This window comes from Podarcis pityusensis, assembly GCF_964106645.2.
Source record: "Podarcis pityusensis genome assembly, chromosome: 9".
Lineage (NCBI taxonomy): Eukaryota > Metazoa > Chordata > Lepidosauria > Squamata > Lacertidae > Podarcis > Podarcis pityusensis.
In genome coordinates, this window is record NC_138034.1 from 32,838,834 (window position 1) to 32,857,245 (window position 18,412).

An 18,412-nucleotide genomic window follows, 5' to 3' on the forward strand; every position below is an offset into this window, starting at 1 on the left:
AGATTTTTGAAGTATGTAACAATGTGTGTGTGTGTGTGTGTGTGTGTGTGTGTAAGGTTTTCTTTCTGCTTCCAATTAGATTGAGTTATCTGGTGGCTAGGAGGAAAGTCTAAGCTGCACATGTCTCCATCTGCTTATTTGCTTATTTTGAATAATTATCTGCCACACTCTCATATGGACCCAGGCTAGATCATCATAATTCTAAATGGACAATATGGTTTCTCAATTTTTAAAGGCTTCTGGCACTCCTGTTCTGTGAATTTCCTTAAGTTGCAGCAAGACAATTACCAGTTCCTGCCATTACAGGCTATGAAATGTCCTATCTCCAGTGAGTTGCCAAGTTATTTCTCTCTCTTTTATGCTTTCTGATAATCACATGACTACTAGAGGCATATGACTGCTAAAATATGTTTAACAACAATTTTATTATATGTACCCCACCCCTCTGACTGGGTTGCTCCAGCCACTCTCAGCTGCTTCCAACATATATAAAAACATAATAAAACATTATACACTAGAAGCCCCTATACAGGGCTGCTGTCAGATATCTTCTAAAGGTTATATAGTTACTCATTTACTATTAACATTAGCCCATTCATATGTTAGCTGAACAAAGGACTAATGTGTGCATCAGGGGCATCAGAAATGCACATAGTGATAAGCAGATACTCAGACCATAGAAATGCAATTGGTAGAGAGGACTCTGTGTGATGTCATTTCCCATACTCTCCTGGAGAGGAAGGAGCATATAGCACTTCCTGTTCCTCTCCCTCTCTCCTTTTGACCAGCAGTGGATGCAGAAATGCCTCTGTTGCTCCAGCTTTGCGCACTTACCTAAGCTGGTTTTACTCTAAATAGAAGTATTTTGCCTGCATGGTATTTGCTGCTGCCTTTGCTGTGAACTAATGCACAATTATAATGTAAATATATATTGTTATTAAACATACTTTACAAGTTGTCACCTGATTCTTTGTTAAGCAGGGTAAGAAAGGAGAGCCAGTTTACTTCATAGCTGGACTTGCTCAAAACAAGGCTTTACAGACTTTATGCTTTTAATATTGCTGCCAAGGATGGGTTATAAGAGTCTCTTCAGCCCACACACATGGGCACCAGGAGGGATAAATTGCAATTAATATATCCTCTCCTACCCATTAAAACAACCTCTCCTAATTTTGCAGTCTTCAGCTCCTTTGGAGTTGGGGAGACAGGCTTACTATTGGAGACTTGTCTCTAAATTGGAGGAGGGTGGTAGGTCTGTGTCAACTGGCTGGGAAGGTCCTTAAGAAGGTCTGAAGAAGGTCCTGGCAGTTCTTTCCTCAAGGATGGAGCTGGAGCCTCCTTCTCCTTCAAGTCCTCCATCAGGTGATGCATAGTCCTTGGGCTGTGGGTCATGACACTATGTGAGTACCACGGGTACCTCCTTCAAACCTCCAAATGTAGGTCAGAGAGAAGAAGCTGAGCAGGGGTAGCAAGATTAGGGTCAAAGCCAGGTGGTCCAATGGTTTATTGTGGAAGCCCTATCAATGGAGGCTAATGCTTTCACTTGTGGTGAGCCAGCTGAATGCAGGAACCACAATGCATAAGACCGGACATTTTGTGTGCAACTGCAAACTCTATTCAATGGAAGTTATTGGTGAAATACGGAAACACAATTCTGTGTGTGGCAGTGCTTTTGTGGGGCCAACTTAGCATGGGCTGAGGAGCCAATATATGCAGCATAAGGCCACCACATGTGTCAATAATGAAATGCCCCACAAATAAAGCTGATCATAGCTATCTATATTGTTTATTCCTCCTGTATTCTACTTACTTTGTGCAAACCATATTGAATCCATTTGCAGTTTAAAATTATTGTTCTTAGATGTAGTCAGATTTCGTCTTTGATATGGTTATGCCACCTCAGTATTCATATGGAGAATCACTATGTTGACATAGAACATCAAGTGCACCAACATGAACAGCGACTTCCATGTCAACAATGGCTACACAGAGAGAAGCTAGGCTTCCCTAGTGATTCCTCTCATAACCATCCCTTTTGGTCTCTACCAAGAGAATATGACAATGCGAACATATTAATATTTACAGCTGTTATAATTATTCAGAAAATCAGGCATCTAGGCTCAGCATGTTTCATATTTGCTTTTTTATTCTTGACACAGAGCTGTTTTCATATTCTGCGAGACGTTAAGTAACCCTATAGAGATTGTGCAGGAGAAGTTTTGGATTTCCCACTGGGTTATGGGAGTTTTTTCAGACACCAACATCCTGGGGGAAATTTATGAGATGCCTGAAGAGCTACATCCCAAGGTGACCCAGAAAGCTGATTGAAAATGCTGTATCTCTGCTTTTAATTTGTGTTTATTAACCTCCTGACACAAAACACTTCCCTAACAGCTTCTGGTGCAGTCTGGTGGATATGTGCATACCAATATACAACATGTATATATTAGGGGGCACCACGGTCCCGTGATTACTAGTGATTATATAACCTCCAGGTAATAAAAAGGAACCATCATAGCCCCAGTAGAGATAGATGATATTTGTCCATTTGAGATTCCTGGGAAAGCTAACTGTACAGAAGATAGGGAAGAGTCATAAATTTGTAATGTGCAGTCATTGTGGCTTGGGGGATAAATATTCAGTACCTGTTATTACCTGATAAAGTCATACATATGTATGGATCCATTTTATGTGATAATTACTGAATCTAGCATTAGCATCTGCTTTTACCTGATAAACCAACTTTATTATTTTAAATAAAGCAATTGCAATAATTCACAAGTCACTGTGAACTGTGAAGACTGCAAAATAAAGCAATCAAAAAGGGCGGGGAGACAGCAGTTTAAATCTTCGAAACATCAAGGTGTGTTAGCAGGAATTCTAACAACCTGTTTTGCATGTGGTGGTTGTTACAAATATTTCTGTCTGTGTTAGAAGGCTTCTGTCTTCTTCTTTTTTTTTAAAAAAAAGTGAGATTGCTTGAATTTCATACATAATATGGTAGTGGGAGCAAGCTAGGCTGCTATATTGTGAGCCTAAGGGAAAGACACTTTCTGTGTAGGGTATTAAAGGCAAGGGAGTAAACAGAAAGCCTTTGCCTCCTGCTGGAATGGTCAACTACCTGCTGATTAATCAGTAATAGGAAGCGATAATCTGGAATGTTTTTAATTACAAAGAACAGATAATGTTGAAGAAGGGAACAGATGTCGCCACATCCCACTAGTCACAGATACAACACTGCACTCTCTCCCAGAGGCATCGCTGCTGGATACAGAAACTCTGGAGTCCGCAGATACCTTTAATGCCCGATTATGTGTAATTGTGTGCCATCATAGATTGTAAACCAAATATCTAGCTTCCTTTGTGTGTGAGTGTTTATTTATCAGAAGGCCAAAGGCCCAAGATTATATGCCTCTTCAAGAAGGAAGTTCTCCAGAGGAAGAACCAAGAATAGGCGCTTCGCCTTTTCCCTAGCTGCCTTGCTCCCAAACACTGTGTCAAACCCTCCAACTGTTCCTATTTTCAAGAGCCATTCCCAGATTTACAGAAGCTGTCCCAGTTTCTGATTTGATCCCGGAATGTCCTTCTTTTCTTAGGACATCCCTATTTTCATCGAGGAATGTTGAAGGGTATAAAGTTATGAGAGACCTGATCCAATGAGATATACAACCTTTAGAAGACTTTTGAAGGCAGCCCTGTAAAGGGAAGTTATTTTTTTTAATGTTTAATGTCTTATATTTTTATATATGTTGGAAACTGCCCAGAGTGGCTGTAGCAACCCATTCAGATGGGCAGGGTATAATAATAATTACCAGCATCATCATCAAATAGGACATCCCTGTTTTCATTGTAGAAATGTTGGAGGGTATGTGATGCTCCATGCAGTCAAGACCATGGGTAGGCAAACTAAGGCCCGGGGGCTGGATCCGGCCCAAGCGCTTTCTAAATCCGGCCCGCGGACGGTCCGGGAATCAGCGTGTTTTTACATGAGTAGAATGTGTGCTTTTATTTAAAATACCGGTACATCTCTGGGTTATTTGTGGGGCATAGGAATTCATTCTCTTTCCCCCCAAAATATAGTCCAGTCCCCCCCAAGGTCTGAGGGACATTGGACCGGCCCCCTGCTGAGAACGTTTGCTGACCCCTGGTCAGGACCTTTGGTTATGTGCAGCCCTAGACATCAACCTAGCCTCTTTGCAGACATGCATTCTGATGTGTGGGTGTTAAGTGAGTAGGACCAACCACACAACTCTACTACCACCTTTTTTTCCCCATATGAAAGAACAGTGCATGTGTAAAAATGAACAAGGTTCAGATCCAAGTAAGAATCTTGACCATATGGAAAAGGAGTACAGTGGTACCTCGGGTTAAGTACTTAATTTGTTCCAGGGGTCCCTTCTTAACCTGAAACTGTTCTTAACCTGAAGCACCACTTTAGCTAATGGGGGACTCCTGCTGCCGCTGCACTGCCAGAGCACGATTTCTGTTCTCATCCTGAAGCAAAGTTCTTAACCTGAGGTACTATTTCTGGGTTAGCAGAGTCTGTAACCTGAAGCGTATGTAACCTGAAGCGTATGTAATCTGAGGTACCACTGTACTATTGATGGCTACCTGACAAGCAAAGAGCTAGAGATAATTTGAGCTTCCGAGGCAACATTCAATTACAAGATTTTCATTTTAAATTAAGGGAAATAGAAAATGAAACTTGTTATTCCCTGATCAAGAGGAACGATGCATTCCATTCCTACCCCATCCAGCTGTTCATACTCTACTTTATGTCATCTCCTCACAAGATGGGACATCCACATGCCATTTTCTTATTTGTAATTCGTAATAAGATTTTTCTCTCCTGTTGGAGACCAAGCCTGCTGTGAGTGCTGTTATCTCTAAGGAACCATCCTGCTGTAAAATATTTCCACAAACTCTATTCCAGATTAACAGTACTCTGTCAGGCATCTGATTTAATAACAATGAATGAATACTACTACCCCCCGCCTTCACACAACCCTGACAATTTTTACATCCTATTCCTACTTAAGGGCTTATAAGAATTGTCAAAAGAATCCAGATTTTGTAGCAACTAGCCACTTTAATAGGGCATACAATACCAGATTTGGAATACCTTTTCTGAATGTGAAATCTGTTTTGGCACAAATCTGATAAAGATTGAGAAACGCTAATTAACATGGCCCAAACTGTGCATGAAAGAGAGAGATGTAAGGAAATAATTGATGTTTACTGGAGCTCTCTAGTGCTTATGTGTGACATTATAATAATCCTAAACACTTGCATGCATATTTTATCATTTTAAACAGAAGTCTTAAACTAATTATATGAGATGTAATTTCAATTGAATTGAGTAAAGCTGCCTCTGATACTATTTTGAAGTAGATATTTTGGACCTCACAACTGCATCAACTTCCATTTAAGTATTCCATGCTTTTGTTTCACGCAATCCTTTATTCTAATTTGGATTTCTTTTACTGCTGGAGAAAGAAATAGAGGTCTTAACCAGTCAGTTCTGCTTGAAAAGTGTACATTGTCTGTACCTCGATGAAGTGAGGATTTATTTATTTTTAGTGGGGGGACATTAGCAAAAAGAAAAGGAGAAACATTTGATCCTGAAACCTTTAGTATTGACACTGGAAATAGAAAGTGTCATACATGAAGTATTTCATAGGTCCTTTTGTGCAAGAAATCAAGAGGAAGTCAAATTAACAGGACATGTTCTGTGGGTTTTTTAAAAAAATATAATATAATTTTCCATACCAAACAGTGTTGCAAAAGTAAATAGAAATGCAGAACTGGTTAGTAATATGACTACCATGTCTTGATTTTTCTGAATAAGTACAGCTTTGCAACACATCCCTTCTTTAGAAGAATAACAATAGCCCTATTTTATAGATTGGGAACTTAAGCTAAATGGCATCAGTACCCAAAGACCACCCAGGAAATTTACAGCTGAGCTGGACCTTTATCCTTCTATTCCAACACATTATCCAGTGGAGGACATTATCCAATGAAAGACATCACATTTTATAAAGAAACATCATGCTGCAGGATCTCAAAGAGGTGGGAGGGAATTACAGTGGTACCTTGGTTCTCAAACATAATCCATTCCGGAAGACTGTTCGGCTTCTGAAACATTCGAAAACCAAGGCGCGGCTTCCCATTTGTTGCAAGAGCTTCCTGCACTAAGCAGAAGCCATGTTGCATGTTTGAGTTCTGAAAAACATTTGAAAGCGGAAGCATTTACTTCTGGGTTTTCAGCATTTGAGACCCAAAACGTATAACAACGGAGGCGTCGGGAACAGAGGTACCACTGTAATCCCTTTCTGATTCTTGGATGGGGTTCTCAAAAATGTGGTGGGGGCACACCTATCTCTTCACAGGCAGCATTATTTGCATGCCTACTAATAAATCCTGGGCCATTTATTAAAATTAACTCATTCCCTTTCACTAGACACATGCCAAGCTTTGAGTAATCAAACAAATGACAAATTTGTCAGGCGTTAGTGGGAGGATGCTATGTGAGAGGCCCAAATCATGCACCTTGAAAGGCAAACACCAATTTATGTGAATTACGGTAAGTCTATGAACTCATACAGCAAGAAATGTTTGGAAGCATCTGCCCTTCCTTTTACCTTCATGGTTTTGTGTATCCCATTTCATTCCTGTCTCTCCTTCCCCCAAAATAGAGAGGTCTAGTTCCACTTGCTGGTTCCTTCCACTATATACCTTCTTGATCTATGTAACGTTCATTATATAGCAAGGTGACCCTAATTGAGCATAGTATTATTATAAAGTGGTGCTGGAGGATCACCAGGCATCACATTCATTACCAACCAGTAATTTTTTTCCTCCACAAATTCTGCTTGCCACCAGGAAAAAGAATGATTGAACTACCAAAGACGTATGTATCCAAGCATACACAGGGTTTATTTTCAGGGGATTTTATTCCCTGTCTCTGGATTCTATAGTTCATAACTCATCGTCGCTGAAGTGTGAGAAGTTAGGTGAAATTTAATTGCACAAAGTTTCAAAGATGCAAATCAGCCAGGAAAGAGGAGACCACATTAAATCAGTTAAGCTTTCAACAGCACTTGATACTGACATTAAAAGGTCTCCAGTGACAAAAGATGAAGTTCTCCAGAACCAGATATGTGCCGAATCCTTACAATATGAAGAACATGTTTTTGTGCTGAGGGCTACAGATTAGCACTAGTATTACTATGTAGTAGCGGTGGATTATACTTAGTCACACAGTGGCTAAGAATTTAGAGATATTGCCCACTCATACATTATATATATTTTAAAAATATTATTTCATGATAAAGGCAGTTTGCTTTGTATTTCTACTGGAAGCAGCACAACCTTGAACTGGTTTAACCACCAGGAAGCCTCAAAACCCAGACAGATGGGCGGGGTATAAATAATAAATTATTATTAAAACTTGGATTACATTTTCTACACATGGCAACACCCATACCAGCTACTAACAGAAGACCCACATAGAATGAAAATGCCAGCTGGGGCATTTGAGGATGAAATATTTTAAAGAGTGCAACTGAATGAGATAGTGGAAGGTTGTACAGTGGTACCTCTGGTTACGTACTTAATTCATTCCAGAGGTCTGTTCTTAACCTGAAACTGTTCTTAACCTGAAGCACCACTTTAGCTAATGGGGCCTCCCACCGCTGTACGGTTTCTGTTCTCATCCTGAAGCGAAGTTCTTAACCTGAGGTACTATTTCTGGGTTAGCGGAGTCTGTAACCTGAAGCGTATGTAACCTGAAGTGTATGTAACCCGAGGTACCACTGTAATCCTGTTTTTTTTAAAAAAAGTTCAAGAAGACATTAGAGCTGTAGCACTGGGGAGAGTGGCATAATCCTCAACTCCAGCGCCAGTTTCTTGATTTGAATAACCTCGGGGAGCTGCCATTTGCTCTTCAGGGATGGAAAATCCCATACATGTAGGTACCATACGGGTGTCTGTTTCTCGCCACCATGGTACAAATAGTAAGTCTTGGTGGGGAAGGTGTTGATTGCTGGTGCAAAGAGGTTAGGATAAGCCTATGAGGAAGTGCATCAACTGCCTGTACCCTTTTGCAACACTACTTCTACAGTGCTATTTTCCTAGAAAAAGAGGTACTGGAACTCACCATGAATATCTCCTCTGTTTTCTTGTAACGGCAATGGTGCCTACCTGAGAGGTGCTGGAACTGAGTTCTGGTAAGTTACGGCTTTTTAAAAAACCTCTGCTTCTAATACTGTTTTCTGGTGACATGGTACTCCAGCTTTAACTTAAATCAGAAAAAATAGTGTTTAAAAATACTAATACTAATAATGTTTACAGGGTTATTCTAAGGATTAAAAGATAATGTATGTAAAATACATGGAACATTCAAAGGCACTCTAAAAATGCTCATTATTGTTGATTTAATAGAACATGAAACATTTGTCAGGATAGGTGGAAGTATAAGGGAGAAAACAGTGTTCCATTTCAATTCTGATTATCTTTCAATAGTGACAAATATTGATGAGTACAGTAACAAGATTATATACTAGATAATTTGCAGCACATTGTTATGAATTAGTGAGCTGAAGACACCTGTTGAACGACCATTTGTCTTCCACCAACTTTAGCAGCCTGCACAGAAAGATTTCTGTTATTCCTTTATTTGAACATAGCCCAAAACTAGCATTCATTATTTCCTCTGAACTTCAACGTGAATAGTCAGTTGTATAACACATCGGAAGGAGGAAAGAGCAAAAGGGTATCAAACCTGTCAAAAATGAGACAAATAACAGTAGTTCATCAGTGATAAACTGCAATGATTTGGGAAGCCAAACATTCACTTTAAACTGGGCCTCAGAAGCAAGATAGACCCATCGGGCACATGGTAAAAAGGTTGTACTAGATATACTTCACATAAGCCCCCTTCATGCATAACCCATGATAGCTACCAGAATCACTGTTTTGGTTATAGGTCAGTTGATTCTGGGGGCCTCCTGCTGCTATTAGATTACAGCTCTCAATTTCAAAAAGCACCTTGGAACAGGGATTTCTGGGGGAAATAAAATGGCAGCCTGCACAATTCTATTCCCCTCCCACCCAAAAAATCATCTCATCCCTGAAATATTGCTGATTTTGAAGCAGGTGAAATAATGGAGAAATGGCCACTATCAGTTCAGTCCAGCTCTAGCAGCAACCCTGGTTTGCTCAGTGAGTGTAACTTGAAGTTAGGACCACTCAGTTAGTTAATTCAATGTAGTTTCATGGTTCAGCAGTGACTTAGTTGAGATTTCTGCATTGCAAGGAGTTGGACTAGATAACCCTCAGGTTCCCTTCCAACCCTATGAAGATGAATTTGGATCTAGTCTGGCAGGCGTCCTGTGTTGAGGGCTTGCAGTTGTGATATGCATATGCTTTCATCTATTGCTGTGTTGACAGTCCGGTTACAACATGGGTTCTTGTTTCTCAGTCTGCAGAGCACTTGACAGTATTATTTATCATTCACATTCAAACCCGTTAATTAGTCCTATTCATATAATCCCTCATGACACAATTCATTTACTATGTGTAATTTTTAAAGAAATGAAACAATGGTCTTCCAGGAATAGGCCTGCAATGCAACTTCACAGGTAATGGTTTGTAAAAGAAATGTTATTCCATTATTTTACAACAGCCTTCCACCCCAGCCTTCCACAGAGCACCAAGAAAATAATCTGAAACATTAATGAAGAAAAGGGATGAGGCCTGATCTTTTGTTTGCTTTATTAGTTCTGCTTTTCCCTCAGTAGCAGATGATGTAAATACAATTGTTAGCCTAAGGGTTCTCTCTGAAACTGCTTGTCTATATCAGTTCATATGGTGAAAAAGTGTCAATAACTGTGTTAAAGCACTTCAGGCTCAGTCTGAAAAATGGCATAATAATGATCCGAGTAATGCATGCAAGAGCAAAGCTGTTAAGAGGGGTGACAGGTGGCATAAATGTCCCAAGGCCATGACTCACAGAGGCACAGCAGCACTCAAGACAAGTGTTGTAAAAACAATCCTCATCAAACCATTGCTAAATAGCTGCAAACAGTGTGTTATATCTTTGGCCATAGGGTCAACCTATAGATGAGGACATAATAAAAGCCCTGCTGGGTCAGAAGAAAGCAGCTATTCCAGGATCCTGTTTCCCACTTTGACCAACTGCTCTTCCACAGCATCTCCTAATCAGAAGCATGATGCCTCTGATCATAGACACAGGATGTAACCATTAGGACTAGTGGTCACAGATAGCCTTATCATCCATGAATTTGTATAACCCAGTTTAAAAGCCATGCATGCTGGTGACTACCAGTACTTGTGGCAATTATTCCAGAGTTTAACTATGTGCTGCCTGAATGCATATATGACATTTTGTCTGTCCTGAACCCAGCTTTCTTGGATGACCTCCTTACTAATATTATGAGACAGAGAGAAATTCTATACACTTTCTTCACAGCATGCAGAATTTTATACACCTCTGTCATGTCACCTAACTTTTTTTTCCAATACTAGAAAGCCTTGCTTGCTTGATTGATTAACAGCTGTCAGGAACTTCAAGGTCCCTGCTCTCCCTTCTTATGGTCTTTGTACTGGACCTGGAGACTCCAATAGAGAGCATTCCATGTCAAGAAGGAGGGCAAGTGGGCACTCCATCAAATAACAGGGCAGGAGTTACACGGAGCAGGGCCTTTTCACTGGTGGTGCCCATTGTATGCCTCACTCTTCCCAGACCTGCTCTCTTTTGGCCTGTATTTTGGAGCTTTATAAATTAGGAAGACCTGATTGATAAGTCTTATCAGCTGCTGACGTATGAGCGGATTTTATTTGCTGCTATTCTGTACTTCTGGTGCACCAGGGTTTACACCAGCATAACAGAGTTGGCTAGGATGCCAGAAGGGATACAATTTATGAGCTTTCTCCATTATCTGCACAGCAGGGGGTGTTCAGTAAACAGTGCAAAGGCTGAGCTGAAGCATTCCCTGCTGGTTACCTGCTTTCAGCAGTGGGGTCACTGTTTGGTAGTACCCAATTGGTTAGCTGTCAGATTCTAGAGCTCCCTATTGGTGGCTCTTAGATAATACACAAAATACAGAGTCCATTCATAAAACACAATGTTCATTCATAAAGCAGTAGCAAAAATCTCCATTACTACATATTGGGTGTATATTTCAGTGGTTGAACATACAAGTTTATGGCCATGCTGTAATGTAGTGCTTATGCGATTGTGAATAAAAGGTGGCTGGGCTCATTGTCTCAGGGTTTGGGGGGGGAAGAGGTGACAAAACTGATTTCCAATAAGTGTCCCCCCTTTATTTCCATAAGAAGTCCTTGAGTCTGTACTCTGAATGATGACACCAGGGACCTAGAAGGTGCAGGGCTTGTCAGTCCAACCCCTGCACAGTCTCATCAGTGCTGACCTTAAGGCAATTGGAGCAATTGGGCCAACTTGGGCTCCGCGGGCTGCTCCTAAGGGAGCCCCTGCACCTGGGCAATCTAGATGGATTTTATTTATATCTATAAGATTTTGCAGACTTTGGCTGTCAACTGGGGCCCTACAAATAAAAATAAAGTTGCGCCCCTCTGCTTCAAATGGGCCCCCACTGGCTAGCCCTGAGTCTAATAGTTGCTGGGCCGGAGTTGCCCTGCCCTTGCATGAAGTCTTGGGTTTACATTTTTGGGAGAGGGGAGACTGCGGCACTGGGGAGAGGACAGGCTGGTGTGGCCACCTAGACTCAGAGGCCCGAATTGCCCTACCCTCATATGAAGTCTTGGGTTTGCAATTTTGGGAGAGGGGAGATTGCCCGCTGGGGAGCAGGAGGGCTGGCGAGGCCCCCTAGATTTAGAGGCCCTAGGTTTCAGCCCACTTAACCTATACATAAATCCGGCACTGCATACAACCCTCCACCACATTCAATCTGCATCATATAAATGCAATTTTCATACATGGAAAAAGAGTACAAGCACTTTTGAAATCCCTTAAGCAAATAAGCTTCCACCTTGCACTCACAAATGACTGTGCATAAGACAGACAGACAGATATAAGGAGTTTTCAACAATGTACAAATGAAACAAGAAGTTCCTGGCCAAGGTCAGTGGATGCCTGTCATCAGGAATAGTCATTTGTGTATATATTCTTGATCATATAGTTCACAATATTGTCCAGGTCATGAGAATAATTGAGAATATACGCTTGCCACTGTCCTAGAACCAGGGGGATCAGCATTTCTTGCCTAAGGAAACACAAATAAGTCCCACCCTTAATCCTAAAAATAATTAAGGTGGTATATGTGCATTCTGCTCCTTTTGAAGAATATGAACCTAATTCATGCCCTCTAGATTTTTTGTACTATTAGTCCCATCAGCCCCTTCCTGAATCTGATGGGAACAATAGTTCAACCATTTCCTGAGGGCACGAGGTGGAGGAAGGCTGATATAGCTGGTATAGCACAGTTCTTTTCTCTCAGTACGTCATTACCAGCATGTTCAGCATACAGATTTATTGCATAGTTTCCTCAGAATGATAGCCAATAGCTTTACATTTTTTATTGGATCACCTTTTCTTGGTGAAAAACTCTGGAACCTTTTGAATTGTACAGAAGCTTTATTCAGCACAACAGCTAATCACTCAATTTCCATTCTGCCCAGGGATAATTGTATGTAATTAAAAAGCTTGCTCACCCCTTTGCCAACAGTTGTTGTCCCTCACTCAAAAGCGGCAGCCTTATCTGTTTCTGTCTTTTATTGTGTGTGCTCAGTAGTAAAATAATAGAAGCAGGAAAGAAATGTTGGACAAAAACGTTAATTTTTCAGACCCATTTAAACAAAAATAGATATGTTTGGCTCATTATTCCACACCTATACTTCAGAGCTATTTTGAGTATTAAGGTGAAATTATGTTTTAAAATTAGAACTAATTTAAGGCTGCAACCCTGTGCTCATTTACCTGGAAGGAAACCCCATGGAACTCAATGGAACTTGTTTCTGAAAAGACCTGCATTATGGATTGCACTGTAAATGTGCTTGCTTGTGATGAAAAAGTAATGCTTTGTTTGATGGAAAGCAATGCTGAGCCAAGGAGCTTTGGTAAGTTGTATGCTCATCTATTTACAATTAGGCACAGCTTAATATTCAGTCCATCTGCCTGAAGTTGAAGCTGTCAAAACATCTTGAGTCCAATGATCACCAGTGTGCACGCAAACATTGGTTAAAAACAGGAATTTTAACTGCTGCTATTTGGATGGTGTTTTTGTGCACCTGTTACATCTGCATCTCCTTTGAGCAAAGCATTAAATAATTTGTATGAGAAATTAGGTTAACTCTGACTCTGGTACTGGACCTCTGGAGATTGGTGAATGATGAATAAAAGATTATCCCTTTTGTTCAGTAGTGCGTGTTCCTGTTTGCTTAATCTTATGCTGATCAGCCAAAGGCAGGCTGCATAGACATTTCAGTGTTATTTTACAAACAAAACCTTTTCTTTTTCCTTTATTTTCTTACGGAAAGTTAGTGATCTCGCATTGCTTTCTTTTTAATCAGGAGGTGGGAGGGAAGAGTCTATTCACTACAATATTGAAAAAAGCATATTAGTGTTGAGCAAGTATAGAGTCACAATAAGATTAAAATAAAACTGTAGCGCTCTTTCTACTGCAGGGATGGGGGCCCTGTGGGTTTCCCAATGATGCTGGAGTACAGCTCTCATCATCCCAAATAAGTAGCCATGCTGGCTGATAGGAGTTAGAAACTGGCAGCATATTAGGACCGTCCTTGCAGTAGAAAGAATAGTTACATTTGCTTGTGTACCATTTGCATTAGCCAGGAATGCATGGAATAACAGTATCCTAACAACAAAATACAGTATCCTAATTCAGAGGCAGGAAGAAGGTAGGTCTGACTCTACTATCTCTGAGTGACAGTAGATCAGCAACAATTTAGGTTTAACAATATCAACAACAAAATGACCCATGGCCTAAATGATTGTGCTAAAATGAAGAAAGTTACATTTAATTGTGGTAGAATCACAGAATTGTAGAATTGGAAGAGGCCCCAGGGGTCATTAGTCCAACCCCCTGCAATGCAGGAATCTCAGCTGAAACATCCTTGACAGATGGCCATCCAACCTCTGCTTTAAAATTACCAAGGAAGGAGAGTCCACCACCTCCTGAAGGAGACCGTTCCACTATCAAACAGCTCTTACTGTCAGAAAGTTCTTCTTGATGTTTAGTTGGAATCTCTTTTCTTGTAACCAGCAGAAATGGACAGGCCTAAAACAGAACCTGCAAGATGCTTATGCTGACCCAAAGAAGCAGGGTAGGAAAGATGAGGACGTTTGAAGGAGCAGGAGACCCTCAAACTAGTTGAGTGGTGAAGCTGGAAGAATAAACACCAGGAGCAGCAATATATTAGAAGAGTAGGACACAGTCATGTGGAGAGACAAAGACATGGAGAGGTATGGAGATAAGAAAAGGGTGCGCTGGATCCAGGAGTGGACAGAAAAAGGATTTAAGGGGAGGTCACATGGTCAGAACAACAAGAAAGGTGAAGCATTTTATAAAGGTAAAGGTAAAGGTACCCCTGCCCGTCAGGGCCAGTCGTGACCGACTCTAGGGTTGCGCGCTCATCTTGCTCAAGAGGCCGGGAGCCGGCGCTATCCGAAGACACTTCCGGGTCACGTGGCCAGTGTGACGAAGCTGCATCTGGCGAGCCAGCACCAGCGCTGCACGCCGTTTACCTTCCCGCTAGAAAGCGATCCCTATTTATCTACTTGCACTTAGGGGTGCTTTCGAACTGCTAGGTGGGCAGGAGCTGGGACCGAATGACGGGAGCTCACCCCGCCGCGGGGATTCGAATCGCCGACCTTTCGATCAGCAAGTCCTAGGCTCTGTGGTTTAACCCAAAACGCCACCCGCTTCCCAATGAAGCATTTTATACATAGGGTTTAATAGGGCTGAGATGTGACTATGGCCCAGTTCTGAACTCACATACTTAAATTCAGAATGGGTTTGGAAGTCTAACTCTAAATGTATGTCTTTTGCATGAGGCTGCATGTTAGGGATCTTGGAGTTCTGGAGTATGAAATTTCTACTGAAATATATCCATGCACATATTCTCAGGTGTTAGAGTCGCCATATTTCAATAAGTAAAAATCCGGACACCCCCAAAGATGTTGAGCGCTTTTTTTACCTGTTTACTTGCCAAAGATCCAGGCTGTCAGGAGTGCGTGCAGGAGCCAGGCCCTGTGACTGGTAGGGCGTCGCAGGACTGGGGCCTTCCTGAGTTTGGCCTGGAAGGACAAGGCATGGCCGCACAGGTGAGGCTTGACAGAAGACTCGTAGCACCTGGTGCCAAGGGCCGGGAGGGGTATATAAGACCAGCATTTCCTTCTGGCTCTTTGCCACAGCAACACGCAACCCACTTAGTTGTGCTTCGGCTTCCTGACTCCTGATTTCCTGATTTGTGGACTCTTGGATTCCTGACCCCTGGACTGCTGATTCCTGCTTCCCAATCTCTACCCCGGTCCCGATATACCAAGCCAGGACTCCGACTGCCTGTAACTCTGACCATGACACAGGCAAACCGCCGGACGTCACTTCTGCCTTTGAAATACCAGTAATGTCTGGGAAATCCTGGGCTTATGGCAGACCCATCAGGTGTGTCTATATCAAGTTCAGTCATTCATATTCACCACTGAATGACTAAAATATAATTTATTGGCTTGGAGTTAAGAAATTCTGATAAAATGTTAGAGGCAGAGCTTTCACAACACCTGGTATCACTTCACACAGTATGTTTCAATGGAGACAGTTCCTGTTAGATTATGCTCACAGAATAGTCTCAATTACTTGGAAAACAAACTGCAACGTAATTTTTTCCCGGGCATTTGTGCACATGTGATCATTTCATAATGTCATGGTGTGAGTACCAAAGGGTCTATCAAAGTCAGCCCTTCTGACATTAGTCAAAAAGCAAGCAAATCCCTAAACTCTGGGTTTGGAAGAAGGGTAAGCCATGCTGTAGGAGGAAAAGACCCTCCAGCACCAAGAAGTATCTACCTCAGATCTTCCAGTGAAAAGGCAACACACAGTGAAGGCTGAGCAATGAAGCAGACGCTACCAGGAAATATACAACAAAATGATATCCACATAGAATAGGTTGTCCTTATGAAGTACTCCGTAATACCTGTCATCTGTCTAGCTCCTTATTATGCACATGCTATTTTAAGTTAATATTTAAAGTGTCAAATAACCACATATGAAACTTTAAGCCCCCACTTACTCCAGTCATAAAAATTGCTCCATCCTGTCTTTCTCCCCAAGTTCTTTACAGCTAGAACTGGTCTTAGAGATCACCCACAAAGTTTAAGATTAATTAGTCTTTCACAGGATTTAAAGGCATCATCTGTATCCTGAAGGCAATGCATGGTGTTTGGCAGCCTCTTCCATCATTTCAAATTCTGCTTTATACACAGTATAAATAATCTGTGGCCAAATGAGTACATTTTGTGTATGGAAACAGATACAAATGCTCTTGTCTCCTGCAATTCCACAATCTTTGGTTTGTACAGATTACCCCATTTGAGCTTTTTATTTATTTTAACTAAGGTTAATAAATATCCCTCTCACCCACCCACCCACCTCATAATATTGCAGCAAAACAGCCGCATCGTTTATTAACATTTGTTCTGTGGTTTGGGTGGACTGTATATTCATTTTATTCTGTCTCATTCCCCGATTGACACATGTTTATGAAGGATTTGAGAAATATCTATTTCTCTTTTCTAATATAAAGAAATGAATTTTAGCATGTGAAGAAGACATGCATGTGTCAAAAAGGAACAAGCAGAAAACACATTCGGTGATACTTCACAGCGTGTTAACTATGCTATGTCCTGTTAACATCTTTTAACTTTTATCATTTGAGCTCCTAATCCACTTGCTTCATTTCTGTGCTTCAAGTTCTTGCTAATTAGTTCAGTCACTCATGTATTCAAATACTTGCATGCTTGGGAGTTCTGCAGATGTCAAAATAAAGTTACCTGAGGCACTATTTCTGTGAGTTTTCGAACGTTAAATAGGTAGGAAGAATTGTATGTAATTATCTCTTGTTACCCAAGTTAATTTTATGTTTTCTTTTCTGTTTCAATTTCCATTTACCCTACAGAGAACTATGCTTCAGTTCCCATAACAGCCATGAATTTCCACAAAACTTGGTGAACCCTTTGGATGAAACAATTCCAGGGAATGTTATAACTGTGACTTCTGCTGCTTGGAAATTTAGGTTTGTAGCTACTACCTTCTCCTGTCCAAATGCCTTTGGGGCTTCCAGCCTGCTACCTGAGAATTCTATGCAGACCCTCCAAGTGCCCCTATTTTTCAGGGACACTCCTGGATTTACAGAAGCCATCCAGGTTTATGACTGGATCCCAGAATGTCCTGCTTTTCCTTAAGATGTCCCTATTTTCATCAGAAAAATGTAGGAGAGTATGGAGTTATGCCATTCCTGGCATCTTACCGAGGCCATAACCCCTGGCATGACCCTAAAATGTCCTCCACCAGGAGGCTGAGGCAGATATATACCCAGTGCCTGAGCCAAAATCCACCTACATCTGAAATCAATAAAGTTGTGGCCTATACTATCCCAGATTGTTGTGTTGTTGTTGTTTAGTCGTTTAGTCGTGTCTGACTCTTTGTGAACCCATGGACCAGAGCATGCAAGGCACTCCTGTCTTCCACTGCCTCCCGCAGTTTGGTCAGACTCATGTTTGTGGCTTCGAGAACACTGTCCAACCATCTCGTCCTCTGTCGTCCCCTTCTCCTTGTGCCCTCCATCTTTCCCAACATCAGGGTCTTTTCCAGGGAGTCTTCTCTTCTCATGAGGTGGCCAAAGTATTGGAGCCTCAGCTTCAGGATCTGTCCTTCCAGTGAGCACTCAGGGCTGATTTCCTTCAGAATGGAGAGGTTTGATCTTCTTGCAGTCCATGGGACTCTCAAGAGTCTCCTCCAGCACCATAATTCAAAAGCATCAATTCTTCGGTGATCAGCCTTCTTTATGGTCCAGCTCTCACTTCCATACATCACTACAGTGGTGCCTCGCAAGACGAAATTAATCCGTTCCGCGAGTTTCTTCGTCTTGTGGTTTTTTCGTCTTGCGAAGCACGGCTATTAGCGGCTTAGCGACTTAGCGGCTATTAACGGCTTAGTGGCTTAGCGGCTTTAAGAAAAAGGAAACAAACTCGCAAGACATTTCGTCTTGCGAAGCAAGCCCATAGGGAAATTCATCTTGCGGAACGACTCAAAAAACGCAAAACCCTTTCGTCTAGCGAGTTTTTTGTCTTGCGAGGCATTTGTCTTGTGGGGCACCACTGTACTGGGAAAAC